At 39.1% G+C, this 23305-nt stretch overlaps 2 pseudogenes; both read left to right on the top strand.

Annotated features, from left to right (window-relative positions):
• Positions 1 to 1150: 1150 nt before the first annotated feature.
• Positions 1151 to 6323, top strand: LOC117456523 (annexin A1-like; annotated as a pseudogene).
• A 1061-nt stretch (positions 6324 to 7384) lies between these two features.
• On the top strand, positions 7385 to 22928 carry LOC117456003 (proton-coupled zinc antiporter SLC30A5-like; annotated as a pseudogene).
• The last annotated feature ends 377 nt before the right edge of the window (positions 22929 to 23305 follow it).

The raw sequence follows: 23305 nt of genomic DNA, 5'->3' as shown, positions 1-23305 counted from the left end.
CTTCCGCTGGGTCGCTTAAAAACAAATATCGCAAATTGAATCCCAATATCTGTCATAAAAATCGCAATTAGATTATTTCCCCAAATCGTGCAGCCCTAGTAGAGACCACTTCGGTGGGCTTGGGCCCCCTCATCTCCAATACAGTCCAGAAAAGGGTTCCTTATGTGAAAAAAGTTAAAAGGTTTGTCCTTGAGCCAGAAGCGTGTAGTGTCTAGGAATAAGTTTCATAACACTTTGAATCCAATGCGGAACCGTGGGGACAGTCTGGAATCCATTGAAGCAGAATACATCTCCTTGCACTACGAAGAAGCAGCTTGAGTGAGGAGGGGCTAATGTTAACTGCTGCGGACTGCATTTTGTTTTTTTATTAAGGAGTGCAGATTTTACAGACAATACAACCATTTTTCACATTTTCCTGGTTTTGGTTTTCTTATTACAGGAAGTTGCACGACTACAATAAGGAAACAAACAGAATCCCCCCACATTGTATCGCTTGCACATCCTGATACATTTCACATGATAAAGAGCAAAAAACACACACAAAAAATAAATAATAAAAATAATAATTAATGAAAAACATAAAAATAAAATACAAAATAAAAGAATAGATTTGCGTTTTTTCATTGATGCACTAAAAAACATACTGTAACATGAGATATAGCGAGATACATTTATTTAGTTAATCACAGTTGATCACAGCAGTGGCAGAGATTTGCAGTCTGAGCGCACTTTTTCATATTATTTTCTGATTGTACTTTCTGTGTCATCGTCCTAACAGTTATTTGGTCCAATTAGGGACATGTTGGAAATGTTTCCAAAAGTCACTCCATGGGTTTCAGTAATGACCCCAAAATGATATCAGTTCTTTATTCATTAACTAATCGGAAGATCCTAAGATGCATTCCCACTAGGTGACAGTAAAATCAGCTATTCAATTCAACACTAGTAAAAACACATGCCAACGTATTGTTTTTTAACCATCTCGCTTTATTTGACATTGAGCATTAATCTAATGCATATACCGTACTTTTCGGACTATAAGCCGCGACTTTTTCCCCATTTTTTTTTTGTACAGCTACCGGCCACTAGGGAACCTCCTACATCTATGGATTTTACAGGTAAAATTAACCACTTTTAACTCTATGGCTCTATGACGGTCCGCGCCCGCCACTCTAAGCGGCGGGCTCCAGCAGGAAAAGCTGGCTATCTATCTATCTTCTATCTATCTATCTCTATCTATCTATCTATCTATCTATCTATACTATCTATATCTATTATCTATCATGTATCTATCTATCTATCTATCTATCTATCTATATCTATCTATCTATCTATCTATCTATCTATCTATCTCTATCTATCTATCTATGTATCTATCTATCTATCTATGTATCTACATATCTATCTATGATCTATCTATCTATCTATCTATCTATCTATCTATCTATCTATCTATCTATCTATCTATCTACTATCTATCTATCTATCTTCTATCTATCTATCTATCCTCTCTATGTATCTATGTATCTATGTATCTATGTATGTATGTATCTATGTATCTATCTCTATCTATCTATCTATCTATCTATCATCTATCTATCTATCTATCTATCTATCTATCTATATCTATCTATCTATGTATCTATGTATCTATCTATGTATCTAACCAAAATGCAACCTCCAACACACACCTAAATAATGACCCTGATTGTAATGTAACTTAATGCTCGCTGTGTCCTACAGAGTCTGGAAAAAGCTCTGAAGTCGGCTCTCAGGTCAGACTTGGAGGACTCTCTGGCTCTGCTCATGGATCCCCCTCACTTTGATGCCTACCTGCTCAGGAAGGCCACAAAGGTAAATATCAGTGGTCGATGTACTAAATATGAGAGGAGATCAATTCCAAATATGAATTCTCCAAGATCCTTTTCATGTCACTGTTTGTTCTGCAGGGACGGTCCAAGGTTCTTAATATTTAGTTTCATTCTCAGTTTTACAATCAAAGACTTTGGCTTTGCGGTCTTTTACACTAAGTCTAAAGCAGTGAACTCCCACACACTCCGACAGAGAGTCGTAAAAACATTTTTCAGATTAATTTGAAGCCACCTAAATGTAGGCCAACAGGACTTATCCAGACATTTTTACTCTTTGTTTAGTTATGTTTGAGGACTCCTTTGAAACACATTTAATATAGATATATATGGGAATTCCTAGCTATGCTATTGCTGTACTCAACAGGGTTTCGGCACACATGAAACATCCTTGTGGAGGTTCTGGCAACAAGATCAAACCAAGAGATTCGAGAGCTCAAGAGGGTCTTCAAAGAAGGTTTGGAATGAGTCAATGTTTATCTCTGTTATTAGTTGGGGAACATGCTGAGATCTGTTTGTAACATCTTAGGTGTTTACTGAAATTCTTGAGGATGTTTTTTGTGTTTGCAACATTCGAACAACACTGATTTCCTCGACAGTGCGGCTCTGTAATCACGCAGTCATGAGGATCGTGTGTCTGAACAACAGCTATAACCACTGCAGGTATACTATGTCCCATTATCTTACTGCAATGTCTCCTACCTTTGTCCCTCAGAGTACCAAGAGGAGCTGGAGGAAGTCATTAAGGAGGAGACCAGCGGTGACTTCACCACGGCTCTTCTGGCCCTGTTGAAAGCACAAAAAGATGAAAGTGTGGACATCGACAATGATCTAGCCCGAAAAGACGCAGAGGTAAAATCTGGAGAAAAAAAAACGTTTTAGATAATAAGGCGGGCATAATTTCAATATTTACTAAACTAAGGTCCCTTGAAGAAAACAAAATGAACGCTACTTTATGACCCTAACACAAATGTTTTGAACGGTTTTCTCATATGACAATATCCGTAGAATCCGGTGTGCACATTGTCTGGAAATTGCCCTTCATACATCAAGGAATTGTCCGTGTCAGAAGCGTTCTCACCTGCTGGAAATACTGTTGCCTTGTTATGGCGTAAAGGAGGTGTGACACCTCCGGGGTCAAGTACCCACCTTGTTATTTCGTCATATATTTAAGTCTCTTGCCATTCCCGGAATTTGACGGATGATCTTTCCAGTTAGACGTTTTTCTTTTGCTGTTTGTAATGACCCTCCCTTTCAACCCCGGATATTAGTTTTATTCTGGGTTTCACGCTCGCCGGGACAGAAAAATCAACACGGCCACTGGCTCAAAATAAATCTGGTTTATTATACGGCCTTCATTCGTCTACTCTATATCATTTCAGGTTTGCAGTAAATGTGTGAAATGCTTTGGATCACAAGTGCAGAACATACTTTAATTATTGTATATGGTCATCTCGATAGCAATGGAATCGTAACATACATTAATGTGTAAGTCTTGTAGAGAACAACATTAACGCGGTAATGGCGTGCTACTGTTTTCCCCGCAGATTCTGTTTGAGGCCGGGGAGAACACCAAAGGAACCGATGTTTCTGTCTTCATCGACATCCTGTCCAAACGCAGCGGGCCGCAGCTCATCAAGAGTAAGTGTTGAAATATTTGAGAGTTTCAGCTTTTAGGTTTGACTCATGGCTAAACACACACCTGGAGAACCGGTGGAACCACACTTTTTTGTAGCCGGTGGAACACACCCAGCAGTGTAGTAATAATATGGAGAATAGTAGGGCGGATTTCTTAAAGATAAAAACAGGACTATGAAAGCAGTTGTACTCTTGATGAGGCTATTTTATTTAGGGTTCTTTAGATTTTTTGAATGTTTTGAAAGTGTAGATGTACTTAGGCAATGCAAGGCAAGTGTATTTATATAGCACATTTCAACACAAGGCAATTCAAAGTGCTTTACAAAAATGAAAGACATTAAAAGCATTAAGAAATATATTATAAAATGGCATTTAAAAACACTCATTTAAAGATACATTCATAAAAGTTACAGTGCAAAAAGTTACTTAGGCACACATTCTCTCTCGATATGGTAATAATATATGGTTTGGCCTTTGTAGAGTACACATTCAAAAGATACTTTAAATCCAGCTAAAGGCGCCTTTTTAAATGCACATATTTCCCAACTTTACTTCTGTAACTTTTTGTAAAGACGTCTGCTTTACTTTCTGACTCATACATCCCTATTGTTTGTGTTTACCTGTTAGCCTTCCAGCACTACGCCGCTGTCAGTGACATCTCATTACCTAAAGCCCTGGATTTGGAGCTGAAGGGAGACATTGAAGAATGTCTCATTGACATTGGTAAGGAATGGTCTTCATTTATTTCAGTTATTGTTTGATAAAAGGGAAACATTTGTTCTGAAGTAGTAAGCACTGAGGAAGTAAGGTAATAGGATTACAAGGATCTATCTTCCGGGGAGCATGCATGCAATTTATACCTACTTATTCTTTACCAACGTATTGCCATTTCTTTTTATGTAAGCTTGCAAATAATGGTTTGTTATTTGATGTGTACAAGTAAAGATCTGGCATCATTGTGAATAGGAATGGTCAGAAAATCTAACAATATAGCCTGAATTCCCAAAGTATATTTAATGGAAATATGTCCAGTGCTTTTCAAGACATTTTATTGGTGAATGGACTGTTGGGCATAGCAGGCTTGTAAATACCGATAGCTGGACAAGAGGGTTTCATTCTGCGAAACATAAATCATCACAATGTTATTGTTAAGTCTGCAACATGTGGTGTCCAGAGGGAAACCCTGGAAGGAGAGAGTGAGAGTCACAAAAACTCATAACAATCAAAGGGAGTGCAGAAATCCTTCTGAGCACATACTGTATCAACAAAATGATTCCCAGCTGTAATAGGAGGTGAAGCTTTGAACATGGATAGACGATACGATACTGTCTGCACATGCGTGTGTCACGTCATGCTTCTAAAACCTTGTATGGACTTCTTTAGCCTAAACATCTGCATACTGCATATTTTAAATGGGAGTGTTTTTCTTTTGACGTTTAGTAAAATGTTCCTGGAACAAAGCCGCTGTCTTTGCTGAGAAGCTCCATCTGGCTATGAAGGTGTGTGAATATCTCCTTCCTTTTCTCACCATATGTCGGAGTGTGTGTGTGTGTGTTGTGTCACGTTTCCACTGACATTTTGTGTTCTAACTTTGCTCATGTAATTAAGAAAGTTATCTTAATAACGGTGTATGTGTTTTTCTTTGTGATGCCTGCTTTGGAATGTATTTGAAGTGGGGCAATAATTGTAAAATCCCCCATAATATGCTGCATTTCTTATGAATAATATGTAAAAACTAGGAATCCTTGTTTTGCAACCAACATGATGGTACATAACTTTACCTGATATCATACAAACAGAACCGAAGTGTTGACCCGAGTCACACGATTTGATACTCAACTTGGACTTGAGCCTTTTGACCTAAAACATACTTGATAACTTCCCCCAAGCCCAAAGATGTTATTCAAAAATTGCCATGAATCAATTAATTCCCTGAATCAACTTGTGAACACAAATCTTTCACAGCGAGTCGAACCAAAATTCCCCCTGACCACTTTCATACAAACCAATGTGAGAGCATCCAATCAGGTTGCAGGAGAGAAACGTGTCAAACAGGCGTTATGTTACGGAGTCCCTGGAGAACATACAATAAAAAACTAAAACGTATAATGTGGTCAACTTAAAACAGATTTAAGCAAATAATCCGTGTCAATTATTATTACAGATGCATTATGACTCGTTTGAGGGTTTAGGACTTCCATGTAGGACTTGGGGTGGGTCTTGGTTCGTAACTCTTGGGAATCGTCTCCAAACTTGTCTTAAATAACAACTTGAGCACAATATTTACTTGTGATTTGCAACACAATGACTTTGCCCCATATTTACTTCGAAGCGAAGATGTTTGCCTTCTACCTGCTCAGTGTTTACACCTCTGCTACGTTCTCACAGGGCCACGGCACATGTGAGGACACTCTGATCCGAGTGATGGTGAGCCGCTCTGAGGTCGACCTAAAGAAGATTATTGAGGAATACAGGGCCATGTATGACGTCAGCCTACAGGAGGCCATTCTGGTAAAATGACACACCTAGAATTAGTGCCCTAAAGTTATGTCACTCACTCATACCAGAAACAAAGTAATATGAGGGTTTTTCAGCTGAGCTGACACTTTTGTTTTTGTTTACAGATGGACACTAAGGGACATTATGAGAGCGTCCTGCTCGGACTGTGTGGAGCTCACTGAAATTCTTCGGGAAACCACTCTTCTGGAAATGTAGACCATTCTATCCCCTGGATTATAAACAAATCTTACATCTTTGAAAGTTATGACAAATACCGTGATCAATCTGTTTTATTGAGTTATTCCCACCAAAAATAAAAAAAACATCTCATGCACTTCCTGTCTGCTGTTTCTGTTTCTCTTTTTGATTTAATCTGTGTTATCTATGTATTTTTTTCTCTAGAAATAATTATTTCCACTAGTATATTGATTTATTTTCACACAAAATGGCTAATCATTTGTTATAGGCTAACATAATAATAGAAATGCTAAAGCTTCTTTAACAGCCTTAGGGACGCCCCTCTCTCCGCAATTAAAATAATTAAATACGAATACAAAAATAAATTTAAAATAAATTCAATTAAATAAATAAATAAATAATGATGTATAGGCTACAATGATGTATACAATCATAAAAACTAACTTGAAAACAATTATATAAATAAATGTCGATTTTTTACTAAAAAAAAAAAGTAAGTGATAAAAATAAGAATGAAATATATTACTTACGGAGTTTTCATGTTTTGAAATATCTTGTGTCCTTGCCAGCCTAAAGGAGACGCCCCCTACCTCCGAGGGACCAAACAAAAGGTGATGTGATCGAGTAAATTCAAATCAATCCTTGCTGAATAGCTCAGTGGTTAAAGCAGACTGTTCTGAGCCCATAGTCTACTTCTAAATCACTGAGACGTCACGTGGGTTCGGATCCACATTCTCGTCGTCCTGGCTGTCTGGCCATAAAACATAATAAACAAAATAAACAGTTGCTTAAAGAATATCCACTAAAATTAAGAAATGCAATTAAAAAAAATCCTTGATGCCAAAGCCTTTATACCTTACAGTTACACAGATGTTATTAACGTAGTCAAACCAGATGTGTGAAGTGATTTTGTGTTTCTTTTAACATGTTACGCATAAAAGACAACATTTCATTCAGGCAAACTTTTTTCTTAAGTGCAGTTCCTGCGCCCTTTTGCTGCAAAGCTGGAGACATTTTTTATTACAAGTTTACTAACATGTATTACATTTCTTTGTGCACCCTTTTCAGGACATTTATTGTACTTTTATGTCCTCATCGTCATCGTCTGCGTATCCGTGCGCAGCAGCAACGGTCACAAACACATACACGTGACGTGACGTGGACCTGTCTACCGTGTCCGGAAATGCTGTGGCTTTTGTCCAGCTCGGATAATTTACCCTATTTATTGAAGCTGTCAGCTCAGTTTTAACATTATTAATGTCCTACCTCTTACTAAGCAACTGCATGTGTTCATAAGGCGTACACAGCACGCGCAGCACGAGTCGCAGCTAATAACTTTGGATACAATCTTAGCTAGCATAACAGATGGCTAGCTAGCAAGCTAACAGACTAAGAAGCTACCAGCTGAATGTTTACAGTTAATTTAACAAACTAACTGTTACGTTTTAACGAAAGAATGATTAAAAGCTAACGGAAGAATGGCTATACTATTTACCAGTAAATTGGCTGCGGTTTAATTACTTTTAAGGTAATGTTTAGGGTATTGGGGATTTAAATACTTTAACTGGAGCTTTAAGATGGAAGATAAATACAGCAGCAATGTACTCTCAGGGGGGAAACTGGGCATGGTCGAGGTGCCCAATTCTAGGTATGTATCTGTTTTTATCTCATCCATGATCTCTGAAACATTTGACAGCAAACAGTGTTATGTCAGGCAGGAAAAGCCATTTCATAATTTGGTTGAGTGGATGAAGCTCTGAAGGTTGAAGTTAAAATGTTATTTCACTTTTAATTAGGTTTGAAATGCTCAGGAATATTCTCTTCACTTGACACTATCTTGTAAATAAAACAAGTATTTGAGAAATGTTGATGTCAATAATAGATTAGAAGAGAGAGGAGGTTGTTGAACAATGTTTTAAAGGGCCCTATTATGCTCAATTTCCAGTTTATATGTGTATGTTGTGCTTTTACTGTGACCTGTTCATAAGATGAAATGTTCTAAAAGTGCCTTATTTGTATTGTTTTTAGAAATACTCCAAACAAAATGGTGCCAAAACTCAACGAATGTTCAATCTTTTCTCTCAAGAACTAATACATTTTTATTTCCTCCTCAGGTTAACCAGATATATAGTTTTACTGATCGTCACGAAGGTCCTCAAGGCTCTTGGGATATTTGAATCTTATGATATCCTCAAAGTTGTCCACATTGTCCAGTTCATCTTTATACTAAAATTAGGGTAAGTAGCCTATTAGTTGCTTATATTTCATTTCATCAATGTCATCAAACTTGGTAATTATTTTTATAATTGTTACTACATGTATGTAAGCATCCTTTTCCTTTTCTAGGAGTGCTGTTATCCTGCTTTTCTTTCAAAAGCCCTTCTCCTCTGGCAAAGTCGTCTCAAAAGACAAGTGAGTGGGATTTCTCCGTCTTCTGTTTGTGCACGATCCAGCTCTAATGTGTATATAATGTATATGTTTACATTTGTTTATTTTCTATAAGTATATCTAATCTAATCTATTGTTTCATTTTAGGAGAACAATTCCCTATTTTTCTCTGTGGCTCATAACAATGGTTTCCTACATTTTACACATGATTTAAACATTTGTCAAACCTTTAAGTCCTCTGTGCAAATGCCACCCTATATTAGGGGAAACATGCTGCAGTTACACAAACAATGCAAATATAGAAACACAAATGTGCCAGAAAACATGTGCAGCGTTTACTGAAGGCGCTACATCAAAAAAAAAACTGTGCAAGAAGCTACAAAAACAAAGTAAACAGGATACTAAAAAGTTGACGTTCGAGGACTGACTGTCGCTGTTGTGAGACATTTGCACTTGTCGGCCTCTGTATGTAGTGCTTTCCGAAACTACAAGATTGAGCTTCATGTTAAAGACATTGTATCAATGCCTCCGTAAAGTCACTTTGTTGATAATGATGATTTCTCTTTTTACTCTGTTTTCTTTCTAGTGGATAAAGTTACTGAAGCATGCCGTTTTCAGCTGCATCATTTCGCTCCTGGGCTTCTTCGGGCTAACTCTCTGTGGACCTCTGAGGTAAGCTGTCACCGTAAATTTGTGTTGTTTTTTTGACAGCAATTCCAGACAACACTGGTGTGTGCACGAACATGTGTGTGTGGCATTAACTGCGCCATTCCACATCAAGACCTCCCAGATGTTATCATATATTTCATTTAAAAAAGTTAAGTGAAAATCTGTTTACATTTGTGGGACCTTGCCAACAATTTGGTTAGTTATACATTTTTGGCACTGCTTATTTTCAATTGGATCAGATGGAATTACTGAACATCCATGCAAACCGGAGAATGATTTAAATATATATAATAAAAACTACATTTCACCCTTTTTTATACCTCATAATATATACCAGTTTTTCATTAGTTTCTTTGACTTTCCTGAAATGTAATGTTTAACCTGTGTAGTATATTCATACAGTCTATCACACCTTGAATGTATTTGGTCATGCATAAAATGTGTGACAGATCTTACTAAGTATAGCGTTGAAGCTTAACTTATTTAAATATGTTTTGTATTTTTTTAGAAAGGAATGTGTATATACAGATGAGTCAAATATGTTATATTACTCCTTCGTTAGAATACACAAACTTACAAATCTATTACTACCACTTCTGGAAAGGTATTTGGATGAGCGCTATAGTTTTGGCGAGGCCACATGACTTTATTGAAAACTTTTTCCATGGATAGTTCAGAAAATCCATGACATGGTGGTTCTTGGTGAGTTTTGATGGACTCGCCCAGCTGTGTGTTTTATGTCTTTGGATGTGTCGTAATTAAAACCTCTTTTGTGTATAGGGTGTGATTATGTGTGTTCCTTTCAGGGCTCCACGTGGTCTGTTTTGTTTTATGTTGACCTTAAACATATGTGGTTATTTTATTCATCTTTATGTGGTCTTAATTTTAACTTTGTACTGTGAAGCACTTTGTGAAATCTATTTCTGTGAAAGGTGCTATAATAAATAGACGTATTAATATTGAATTCTGCTTTGTGTCTTTTGCAGGACGCTGTTGCTTTTGAGCACAGTGATGTGGTGGTCATCGCTCTTCTCGGTGTTTTGTTCACAGGCACAGGAGGGGGGCCATCCAAGGTACGAGGGCTAAATGAAAACATGTCTGTATTTTACTCTCAATTATTTATTAATGTATTATTGTGTCAGATATTTTCAGTTCAAGCAACATAAAAACAAGAAAAACTTCAGTTGAATGTTTTTTTTTCTCAACGTTTGTCCTATTTTAGTTTTTTTAACCATTATTCAGATGAAGATAATTGATAAGATCTCTTCAATGGCTTAGTAAGGCCATTGAAGGTCAACAAAAAAATACATTCCTATACAGAATAGGAAGAAGAGGTAATATTTTAAGTGGTGAATTAAACATACAATTAAGATAAAAACACTTTTATATTCCCTGGAGTTAAGAGTCATACAATTGTGGATAAAAAAGCGTGGGTAATTTGACCCGGAGTGAAATGTAAACTGTCGAAGGGTTGTAATTTGCATTTCTGTGGTTTTTCTCAGACCAGAGGCGCTGCTCTCTTCATCATCGCCGTGATCTGCCTCCTCCTCTTTGACAACGACGATCTCATGGCAAAGATGGCCGAGCACCGTATCCTTTGATAATTATTCAGAATAGTCTTTGACCTGATCTTCTTCTGTTCGTCGTCCTACTTCTCTGTTTGTAGTGTTTTTCTCCTCGACTCGTTTTCTAACCAGCTGAGGGTCACCACGACAGCGCGCTGACTCATTTCCTCTACACCGCCATTGCCTTTTTAGGGGTTGCAGATCACCAAAGTAAGCAAAGCACACGTTAAATGCTGCCTATAGAAGCATTCTAAGTGTATCTCTGCCTACTAACATCCCGTTCCTCCCTCCAGGGTGGAGTTGTTCTGCTGGTGGCCTCCCTGTGTCTGAAGGTGGCGTTTCACACGGCCTCCAGGAAACTGTCAGTGGAAATCGGTGGAGCCAAACGCCTCTACGCTCTGGACAACCTGGTTTCTGCTGTGGTGCTGCTGCCCTGGGTCATCGTGCTCTCAGCCACTACAGAAGTGAGTCGACAGAACATGAGAAATCTGAACATGCATCAAAGTCCGTTTTTGTCCCCTTTGGCATCACAAAGCCAAATGGAGTTACTCATAACGGTCAATAAGTTGAGTGTGGAACGCTGGACCCTTCTCTTGAATAAACGTACCACTATACTGTTGTTTCGAAAGCAGCCATTGTGGTTTGTACTGTGTTAATTGAGCAGTCTGTAATCATTTGGTATTGCAAATGATGCTAACTAGCTAGCTACCAACTGCAAAGTCATCCCGGTCAAAATCCCCACACTGTGTTAAGAGTATACGACATGGCAGTTTAACCGAAGTGTGAGAATTGAGAAACAGCAATAATGAGCTGTTCTTGTTTATTTGGAGAGTTCAATGTAGCCTTTCAAATCTCAGAGACTTTTAAAGACACTTGTTCAGTTTACCATAAAGTTAAATGACAATTTTAATGACCCAACCAGTAAGATTTCCTAAATGACTTGAACTTTACTGTATAAAATAAATTGGAACGGCCATGCGTTCTGGGGCGGCATGGCCATCTTCACAGCCTATAACATCAGCTCTCAAAGGTCGTCTGTCAGCTGTAAAAGCGCAAGATAAATACCTTTACAGAGAGAAGCTTTTCACAAAGGCGAGGAGCGTTATTTTACTAAATTAAAGTTGATTTATGACAACTGTACTTAAGAATCAAGCGAAGAATGCACCGCTTAGTTTGACTGATCACGGCGACTAACTGGTGTTTGGAGTAACCCCGGAGGTCCATGTCTAATTTAATTTAGAACAATTAAGCGTTTATTTCCCCCCCAGAGTAAAGTGGAGTCGTGGTCGTCCCTCATCCTGCCGTTCGGGATGATCATCCTCTCCGTGATGATCCTGGAGTTTTACGTGGAGGCCATCTGCAACACCAAGATGGAGGCGCCGAGGTGCGCCCGCTACGGAGCCATCGCCCTCTTCCTCAGCGCCCTGCTGCTGGCCAACTTCTGGACCCACCCGCTCACCGACCAGCTGCGCTCCATGAGCAAACCCCCCCAGCAGGTCAGCACCGAGCACGTGCTGTCGGGGGGAGTCATTGTCAGCGCCATCTTCTTCATCATGTGTAAGTAACGGCTGCGGGACGAGAGCTCTAAGGAGTCTAAATAATAATTCATCTTGTAAACCTCATCTTAGATCATTCCACTTCTTTGCTGCACATTCCCAGCCCTGATTTTCTTATTTGATATCAACATTCAGACTCAAAAGCTTAAATCAAGACCCTACAGGTATTAGGGCTGTGCATCTTCACTGGTCTCACGATTCGATTACGATTATCCTGTCAACGATTCGATTCGGTTCGATATCCCGGTGCATCACGGTGCATCTCGATTCATACCAATGCGTTGCATCCTCAATTTTCTATATTACTGCACATGGCTTATTTTTCATCAATGCATACATGCAGTAAATACATATGAACTCTCTTTTTATTATTTAGAAAGTGCTTCAGAAATCAATAACATAAATGTCTTGACATTAATTTATAAACCATAATAAATGAATTGTATAGGTCTAGCCTCCGTGTGTGAAGTTGTTCCATCCTCAAAAACAAAAAGCTAATGCTTCTGCAGTCTAGCTGCAGCTTCTAGCCACGGCCTTCTGTTAAGAAAGGACACTGAATGTCCTGAATGAGGCATCACACACAGGACGTGAGTCTGAACACAGCAGACAACAGGAGTATTTACAACAGCATATACAAACTAAAATACTGCATGTGGGTGCACACTCACATTCTCTGTTTTACTGTTGCATAAATCCCATGCATGTATGAGATTAAGTTAGCTTCATTATATCTCAGTGATTAAGTGAATAATAAAGTTTCTATCGGGTCACTATCAGCCTGTCAGTCATTATTTTCAGGGAGGGGGCGGGGCTTGGAGGAACGGAGAGGAGACGGTGATCGCGGAAGCTTTTTTCCTCCTGCCTTCACAAACTTTGCATACGTATATATCGTCTGAAAATTGCTAGAGGACATTCATACTCTGCAATCCAAGACTTAATTAAATCCACCAAAAACCTGACATGATTGTAACGCGATTCTTTTTGAAAAACATAAATCCCTGTCTGTGTCTCTGAGCCACAGCAACATGGAGTGATTCGGAGCGGGTCCTTCTGCTTTTGGTTCTGGACTGGTGTTCTTGTGTTGGTGGATAAAGCAGACTGCTCCGTGTTGCTGTGCTGCTGTCACGTCTGTTCCCTGATCTCTGCGTCACCGACCGATTTGATATTAAAGTGACAGAAAAAACGTTATAGTAAAGCCGCGGCCGGAAAATCAGGAAGCAACGTTACTACTCTATAACCGATTATCTTCCGTCACTGCATCGAGACCGAATCGTCCACGTCCGCATCGCAATGCATCGTAAAAATGATTATTTTCAACACCCCTAACAGGTATACATATTGTTATCTTTAACAAATATGTGTAACTTTGTCTATTTGTATCTGTAGTCTCCTACATTCATATAAAGTATGCATTTGCATATGTAATCATAATATTTCAGAAAACGGGAATGAATACAAACTGAAACATGAATTTTGAACCTTTATAGAATATCTACATATCTGTCGTTGAAAGAACAGTTCCAGCTAATATGTAACAAGATAAAAGCTTATTTTCATGCTTAAATATAGCCTTTAAAAACAAAACAAAGATGGGTTTTAAGAAAAGTAATCGTTTCAATGCAAGTAATCAAATGGGGAAGTGATATTATTGAGATATTTCGTTTTTACACAATCCCCCTGAAGCTCCTCGTGCTTCCTGTGCATATTTTCAAGTTAAAGGTCACCTATTGTGCAAAATCCACTTGTTCATGTCTCTTCTACATCAACATGTGTCCCCTCTTCTTCATGTCTCTTCTACATCAACATGTGTCCCCTCTTCTTCATGTCTCTTCTACATCAACATGTGTCCCCTCTTCTTCATGTCTCTTCTACATCAACATGTGTCCCCTCTGTGGAAAGAGACTCTGGAAGTTTCAGGAACAAAGATTCTCTCTCTTTTTGTCCTGATCCATTTCTATAAAACCACTGTCAGATTTTGGCCACTTCATGATGTCATGACGATGTGTTGGCTTGTGTCACCATTAGCCAATCACCAACCAAGGTAACCCCCCCGCCCCCCCCTTATCACCTGAATCTCCTCCTAGAGCACCATTGTGTTCTTTTTAACCAAATATCTCTCTGAGGGGCGTGGGGAGGGGCTCCTTATTTTCATCTAAAGTAACAGACGGAGGCCGTTTCTCAATGTCGAGTACGCCTGCTGCAGAGCCACTATTTCAAGTATAGTACGTCATCGAGTGGCGCTGAATGCTGGGCATTTAACATGCATTCAAACAGTCCTTCGGTGCCACTCAATGACGTAGTATACTTGAAATAGTGGCTCTGCAGCAGGTGTACTCGACATTGAGAAACGGCCAGAGAATCAGCACTTTTGAAACAGGGCTGAAACAGAGAGGATTATGGGTAATGCTGCAATGATCTGTTTGGTGTTTGGAGCCAAACACTTCAGAGACATGTTCTGTATATATCTGAGACCTGTAATATGTTGATGAAAAACAGTAGAATAGGGGACCTTTTTAAATGTATCTATTCTCCTTTCTCATCCCTCTGCAGCGTCCAGTATTCTCTCGTCCCCCTCAAGGAAAGGTCAGAAGGGCACCCTGGTGGGCTACTCTCCTGAAGGGACCCCCCTGTACAACTTCATGGGCGACGCTCTGCAGCACACATCGCAGTCGATCCCCCGCTTCATCAAAGATTCCCTGAAGCAAATCCTGGAGGAGTACGACTCCAGGCAGATCTTCTACTTCCTGTGTCTCAACCTGGTACGTACAGCGTGAGGAAGCTCACAACTGAACTAGGACTAACCATCGAGCATATTATGGTGAAGGGGAATTTATTAAAAATACATTTCAAATTGGAAAATTAAAACTCTATCTTTGTACAAATATTTTAATTGTATTTTATTTTGTATTAGACATTATACTTTCACTTCTTATTCATTTAATATGACAATCAGTTAGATATACTCCCACAACCCATCAGAGAGTGCACTGACATCACCACCTTCAAAAAACGTACAAAAACTCACCTCTTCGATCTGGCTTTTAATGTGTGATTGTTTTTGTATTGCTTGATTTTAATTAGACTTTAACTATATTTATTTGTTGTTCTTTTCTTTTCACCATCTCTGTAAAGCGACTTTGAGCACCTGTAAAAGCGCTTACAAAATAAAAAATACAAATAAATCTATTATTATACAGGAAAAACGTACTTTCTGTTCAATATAGATTAATAATTAATAAGACGGCATTTGCATTAAAACAAAGATAACAGAAATAAATCAAGCATTAAGAAAAAAATAACATTAACAGCATAATCATTAGAAATAGTTTACTTTTAATTATTTCTTTAAGATACCTGCAGTGTTCTAACTATATTAATGTCAACTATTCAATAAAGATTAATCATTCAAAATGACAGCCATTGTGTGGATGCCACCCACAGTAACATCTTGTTATTGAAGAGGCATACGATTATATTTCCAAACTAAAAGGAAAAAATGGTTTTTGTTAAACTCTGTAGCTACCTCTAGGAATTTAGGCTGTTTAAACACCTCAACATTAATTAACATTTTAGAAATACACACAAATTATTTACTTTTAAAAGCTGACATTTTATGACTCTAGATATTTGAATTTGACAATTGTTTTGTTGAATTTTCTGTAAATCAACACCCTCCGGTTGTGCAGATCCTGCTTAAGGACATATGGATGTTGAATATACAAAATTGGAGCAGTTAGAAGATATTACTTACATTTCAACCTTAATAAACCTTTTGTTATACTATACATGACACCAGCTTTTTCCAGTTTAGGATAAGTGTGTACAGTTTGTGTATTTTGAGTAAACGTGAGGTGTGCTGTTCCAGGCGTTCACCTTCGTGGAGCTGTTTTACGGCGTTTGGACCAACAGTCTGGGGCTGATCTCTGACGGCTTCCACATGCTGTTCGACTGCTCCGCTCTGGTGCTCGGCCTGTTCGCTGCGCTCATGACTCGCTGGAAAGCTACCAGGATCTTCTCCTACGGGTAAACGTCTCTTCTGACTTTTTCTCAAAATCTCAAAATTCTGACTTTTTCCTCAAAATTCTAAATTTTTCCTCAAAATTCTGACTTTTTCCTCAACATCTCAAAATGTCTGACCTTTTCTCAAATCTTAAAATTCGGACTTTTTCTAAAAATCTGACCTTTTCTTAAATCTAATTGTTTTGAATTTTTCCTCAAAATTCGGACTTTTTCTCAAAATCTCAAAATTCGGACTTTTTCCTCAAAATCTCAAAATCCAGACTTTTTCTGAAAATCAGATTTTTTTTCTCACAAAATTCAGACTTTTTCTGAATGCTTAAACATTTTAATAATCACTCGTCACCGGCTTGAGCTTCAACATCAGGATCCATGTATTTGTGATCCTCTCCAGAATGGAAGTAGTCATCACATACAGAGCATCAACTAGTTCCTGAGCAGTGTCCTTCACATGCTGATATCCAAGAGAGGGAGTCACACAGTCACAAGATGGAGGAATAGAAAGCAGTATTCAATGTTTACTTCAGATTAGCTCCACGTCAGAAATGATCATGCTTGCCATATGTCTATCTCCATAGAGACTGAATCATCATGTTAATCACATAGCTATCACATGCCTAAAACAGTCCTGATGCTCTTCTAGGTAATCAATCATGTCATGTACACAGCTACGTAGGGTTATCATGTGTACTCTGATATTGGAAGAGTACATTCAACAACAACGTCCATCAACAACATGTGGAATCTCTTTGATGGGAGTTATTGGAGAATTTAGCTGGATGTCTAAAAGTGGACTGTTGTTCTTCTGCAGGTTCGGTCGTGTGGAAATACTTTCTGGATTCATCAACGGCCTGTTTCTCATGGTCATCGCTTTCTTTGTCTTTGTGGAGTCAGTCACCCGTGTGTTGGATCCTCCCAATATAAACACTGACATGCTGACTGTGAGTAAGCTGCACCTACAACCTGCTGATGTACTATTCATGTGACGTCCTGATTCAATATAAGGTGTCTGATACAAAGCCCTTTCCAGATGATTCTATTAACCGAAATGCACAAGAAACACCTGAAGTAGTATTGCTTTTTATTTTAACTATTTAGTAGTCTCAACACATAACAATTAATATAAAAATGTAAAAAATGTCACTGTTTTGTTGAGGAGAAAATGTGTTTTTCTGTCCATTGCTAAGATGAAATGAACCTGTCTGCTTTTGATAAGACTGCACATAGTGATCAGAGCGATCAGCTAGCAAGAGCAAGTTCAAAATGGACCAATCAGCATTAAGAATTCAACCAAGCCCTGTAATCAAATGATAGTAATAATAATACATGTAATCTATATAGCGCTTTTCCTGGTGCTCAAACCGCTTTACAAGCAAGTAAAGAAGAAAAATAACAACGAGTAAAAAAGTGCTAAGCTAGGTGGAATAAGGGTGAGTGGTTAGTGGATTAGGAGTCGAAGGCTCGAGTGAAAAAGTGAGTTTTGAGGGATTTTTTTTGAATGAAATAAAATTAGTATGACATTTGGGAAGCCGCTGAATGCCATCAGTTATTAATGTCCTTTCAGTAAGTCGCTAGACACCATTCAGTCTAAAGTCTGTGTGTTTTTCTCCTGCAGCCGGTGTCAGTCGGAGGCTTGCTGGTGAACCTGGTGGGGATCTGCGCTTTCAGTCACGCTCACTCCCACGGCGGCAAAAGCTGCTCGTCACATGAAGAAAAAAGTAACTCTCACCACGGCCACTCCCACAGCGAGCACGGCCACTCTCACGGGGGCCACGGCCACTCTCACGGGGGCCACGGCAACTCTCATGGCGGGCACGGGGGACACGGGAACTCCCACGGCTCCGGAGGCGGAGGCATGAACGCTAACATGAGAGGTGCGTTTTCAAAAAATATATATTTATTCAATTTTCACAGGGTAACACAATCAAGAAGGAGCATGATACCAATATGTACCCCCTTTCCCCCCACTTATCCCAAACACAGAACACATTCTCCACACATAAATAAAATAATAAAAAGTATAAATAAATGATGTATATAAAAAAAATAAGGAAAGAAATCCCCAAAACAAAAACATTATACAAAGAAAATTACCAAGACAGCACAACAAGGAATATACAGATGAGTACACGGAGGGTGATCAGACACAACAATTACATAAAGGCTTGTTAGACATGGCAAACAATATGGAAATAAGCCTTGAAATCTCCGTCCATCCTAGTCCGTAGAGACTAGGGCTGAATGATTAATTGATTTTAAATCGAAATCGCAATTTGAAATGATGCAATTATCAAATGATGCAATTATCAAATTGCAAAGCTTTTGGTTTTTTTCTTCTTGTGTGTCAGTCATCCACACCAATCAGAAGTGCTGTGCTCCACATGTACCAGTCATTGTTAACCAATCAGAAGTGGCCCATGATAGTAGGTGATAGACAGATTTATCCAATCACCTGCCAAGTATTTTTGAAATACTTTTCCAAATGGCTTCCAATGGAGCTTTCCTAGATGGTTTGGTGAAACAAAGCATCTGAGTCAGGTTAGTAATGCTCCATCACTATTACAGTGAATCTTAAACTGAAGCTTGACTTTAAAGCAACCCAACGGAGGTTTCATGTAAGTTTAGTTCTTTCACTCGTAGCTCGGGCTGCGGGGGTGCAAGAGACGGGAGCACGTTGATACGACCTTCCTAGCCGGAGATATGGCCGCATTTTACAATAAACTTCCGCTGGGTCGCTTAAAAACAAATATCGCAAATTGAATCCCAATATCTGTCATAAAAATCGCAATTAGATTATTTCCCCAAATCGTGCAGCCCTAGTAGAGACCACTTCGGTGGGCTTGGGCCCCCTCATCTCCAATACAGTCCAGAAAAGGGTTCCTTATGTGAAAAAAGTTAAAAGGTTTGTCCTTGAGCCAGAAGCGTGTAGTGTCTAGGAATAAGTTTCATAACACTTTGAATCCAATGCGGAACCGTGGGGACAGTCTGGAATCCATTGAAGCAGAATACATCTCCTTGCACTACGAAGAAGCAGCTTGAGTGAGGAGGGGCTAATGTTAACTGCTGCGGACTGCATTTTGTTTTTTTATTAAGGAGTGCAGATTTTACAGACAATACAACCATTTTTCACATTTCCTGGTTTTGGTTTTCTTATTACAGGAAGTTGCACGACTACATATAAGGAAACAAACAGAATCCCCCCACATTGTATCGCTTGCACATCCTGATACATTTCACATGATAAAGAGCAAAAAACACACACAAAAAATAAATAATAAAAATAATAATTAATGAAAAACATAAAAATAAAATACAAAATAAATAAAAGAATAGATTTGCGTTTTTTCATTGATGCACTAAAAAACATACTGTAACATGAGATATAGCGAGATACATTTATTTAGTTAATCACAGTTGATCACAGCAGTGGCAGAGATTTGCAGTCTGAGCGCACTTTTTCATATTATTTTCTGATTGTACTTTCTGTGTCATCGTCCTAACAGTTATTTGGTCCAATTAGGGACATGTTGGAAATGTTTCCAAAAGTCACTCCATGGGTTTCAGTAATGACCCCAAAATGATATCAGTTCTTTATTCATTAACTAATCGGAAGATCCTAAGATGCATTCCCACTAGGTGACAGTAAAATCAGCTATTCAATTCAACACTAGTAAAAACACATGCCAACGTATTGTTTTTTAACCATCTCGCTTTATTTGACATTGAGCATTAATCTAATGCATATACCGTACTTTTCGGACTATAAGCCGCGACTTTTTTCCCCATTTTTTTTTTTGTACAGCTACCGGCCACTAGGGAACCTCCTACATCTATGGATTTTACAGGTAAAATTAACCACTTTTAACTCTATGGGCTCTATGACCGGTCCGCGCCCGCCACCTCTAAGCGGCGGGCTCCAGCAGGAAAAGCTGGAGGCCGGAAAAGAGTGAGACAGGTAGCGCGCCAAAGTAAAAGTGGAACCGAGAGACAGAACGAGAGCAAGACAGACGGACAATTTAGCTGCTGCGGCTTATATGCAGGTGCGCTTTATAGTCCAAAAAGTACGGTCCATAAAAATCAACAGAGAGGTGAGTTTTTTTCATTGATGCACTAAAGAAATACCTTCCTGTAAAGGAGGATGTAGCGAGATACATTGTTTTTGTTGTTTCCTTGCAGGTGTTTACCTCCACGTCCTGGCTGACACGTTGGGCAGCGTGGGCGTCATCATCTCCACCATCCTCATCCGTCAGTTCGGCTGGTTGATAGCAGACCCAATCTGCTCGCTCTTCATCGCCGTGCTCATCTTCCTCAGCGTCATCCCTCTGCTGAAGGACGCCTGCGAGGTGCTTCTTCTGAGAATTCCCCAAGAAAATGAGAAGGAGCTGACCAGTGCGCTGGAGAAGGTGAGGAAACACTCGTGATGAGGACTAAGTTCTCTCAGTTTTCTTTCACAGATAGTGGTTTCACTGCACATCAGAATAACTGTATGTTTAATAGAGTGTACAGAGTGGGGGCAAATCTGTTATCTATCTATAGCAGGGGGGTCAAACTCAAATACACAGTGGAGGGCCAGACTGGTTCAGTGTTTATTGCAAAACGTATTGAAATTAACTTATTGCACATTAAACCTGGAACTAACACAGCTTAAATGATTGCCTTTAAAAACAACATTAAACATTAAATAATCAGTTGCATTCATTTCTTATGGCTCTATCTGCAGCTTTTCCAGAGTCATTTCTTATGATTACATTTTTCCAACAGCTTTAAAAAAACTATTTCACTCAAAGAACAAACCAAACATGCCCTGTTGTCGTGAGAAAGAAAGTGCAGAAGGAAACATCCATTGAACTCAGGTTGCTGCTCTGTGATGCTAGTTCAGATACTTGGCATCTCATCTTGGGTGCAAGGTCATCAATGTTTGGGCTCAGGCTCTGAGCGGAGGAGACCCTCAGGATGGAGTGAAGGAGTGCGTGCGCAATATACCGGCGGGCCAGATCTAATAGTAATTAGAAATTATCCTGCGGGCCGAAATTAAATCCACCAAGGGCCTGATTTGGCCCCCGCGCCTTGAGTTTGACACATGTGATCTATATTATTAAAGGAGTTGACTTCTTAGGATTGTTAACTAACCTGATGTGGTTGAATTCATTTGGCTTAGCAAACTTTAGCCATTATATCTGAACGTAAAGTTAGATGTTATTTCCATAAAGGTTATTCCTATTCTTATTGTAATGGTGTTGGCACTCTTACTAACATTACCATAATGTCAACCATTTAGCTGCTGGATCAAAGTATGAACTAACTTCACGTTATCCTCAGCCACCAATGGTTCAATTGTAATTGAGCTAATATAATTAGCATAGTATTAGGATTTGCTTTTGGATTTGTCTCAGAACATGGGACTAACTTATCAGACAACAGTGAGGACATTAAGTTAAATACACCGTTAGTACGTGATCTACATTTTCCATTTCTCTGAAACATAAATGACAGACTCACATTGAGATTCAAGAAAGAGCTGAGCATTATCAAATGCCTTGGCAAAAGTGAATATGTTTCCAGCCCCTCGGCAGTTTTCCTGGTGTTCATTTCCCTGGTTGTTTTTTCAGATCGAGAAGATCGAAGGAGTGTTGTCGTACAGAGACGCTCATTTCTGGAGGCACTCGGCCAACATGGTGGCGGGGACCATCCACCTGCAGATCATGGCAGACGTGGTGGAGCAGAGGATCGTTCAGCAGGTCGGTACAAACTGTAGAATCACCTCATGGCCTTCGGCTGATCGCTAAGAAACGATTGGTAATTGTTATGATGGGCATTTATAATAATTCAATATATAGGTTTCCTAACTACAAAATGTTCTCCGACAGAAGGGTGTCGCCTTGACCACTGTCAGGCAGTTATCATATGGATGTTAGGGTTGTAATTAACATGCGATATTTCCCCTTCTGTCTGCCCCCCACCTTCCTCAAGCCTGTAATGTAAATGACCTAGCTGAATGGATCCTCTTCCTGTGTCTCTTCCCTGTATAAAGTCACTGCTTTTCTGTGTAACTTGGTCAGAGTTCTTAAGCACGCAGGTTATCTGTCCTTCCAGCTGGAAATAAGATTGATTTTGTTCAATGCTATAACTCTTTATCAAATAACACAGCTTTTGTTTAAGCTTGTATATTTGTTCTTTTCTTCCCAGAAGGTGATTACGTGTGGGATTTCCCCCACAATTGTCAGTTCTGATCGCTCTGTGTCTGTGTGATTGGCAGGTGACGGCCATTTTGAAAGACGCCGGGGTGAACAATCTGTCGGTGCAGGTGGAGAAGGAGGCGTACTTCCAGCACATGTCGGGACTCAGCACGGGATTTCACGAAGTTCTTGCGATGACGCAGCAGATGGAGTCCATCCAATACCTGAACGATGGGACACTTATAATGTAACCGCAAATATTTTGGACCAAATGAAACTTTTTCGGATTCACTTTTTTTTATTGAGATGTACAGTAAATGTATGAATGTGGTTTGAATAAATCTGAATATATTGGCTTGTTGCATATTATCCCTTACCAATCAGTGAAAAAGCAAACGTTGCTTCATCTGCAATTTAAACCAACGTTGAACTAACATTAGCTTTTGTTTCTCTTCTGTTATCTCTGCCGGATATCCGTCTGTCCACAGCTACTCTCACAAAGAATCAATCAATCGAAGTACTTACAATAAAAACATATTTATATAAACAATTGAAGTGTAAATGTGCAATACAAGTCCTTGTAACCCCAGGGACACAGCGTCTAAAGCACAGGAACAAGACAGGACGTCCTCCACAGAACAGAAACCCTCCGAGGACATGGTGAAGACATGGTGCAGGTCAGACCTAAAGCTGCAGCCATGTTTTGGTAAAGCACACTTAACTACACTCTA

The sequence above is a fragment of the Pseudochaenichthys georgianus genome, chromosome 12 (assembly GCF_902827115.2).
Source record: "Pseudochaenichthys georgianus chromosome 12, fPseGeo1.2, whole genome shotgun sequence".
In the NCBI taxonomy this organism is placed as follows: Eukaryota; Metazoa; Chordata; class Actinopteri; order Perciformes; family Channichthyidae; genus Pseudochaenichthys; species Pseudochaenichthys georgianus.
This window is presented reverse-complemented; position numbering and strand designations above follow the sequence as displayed.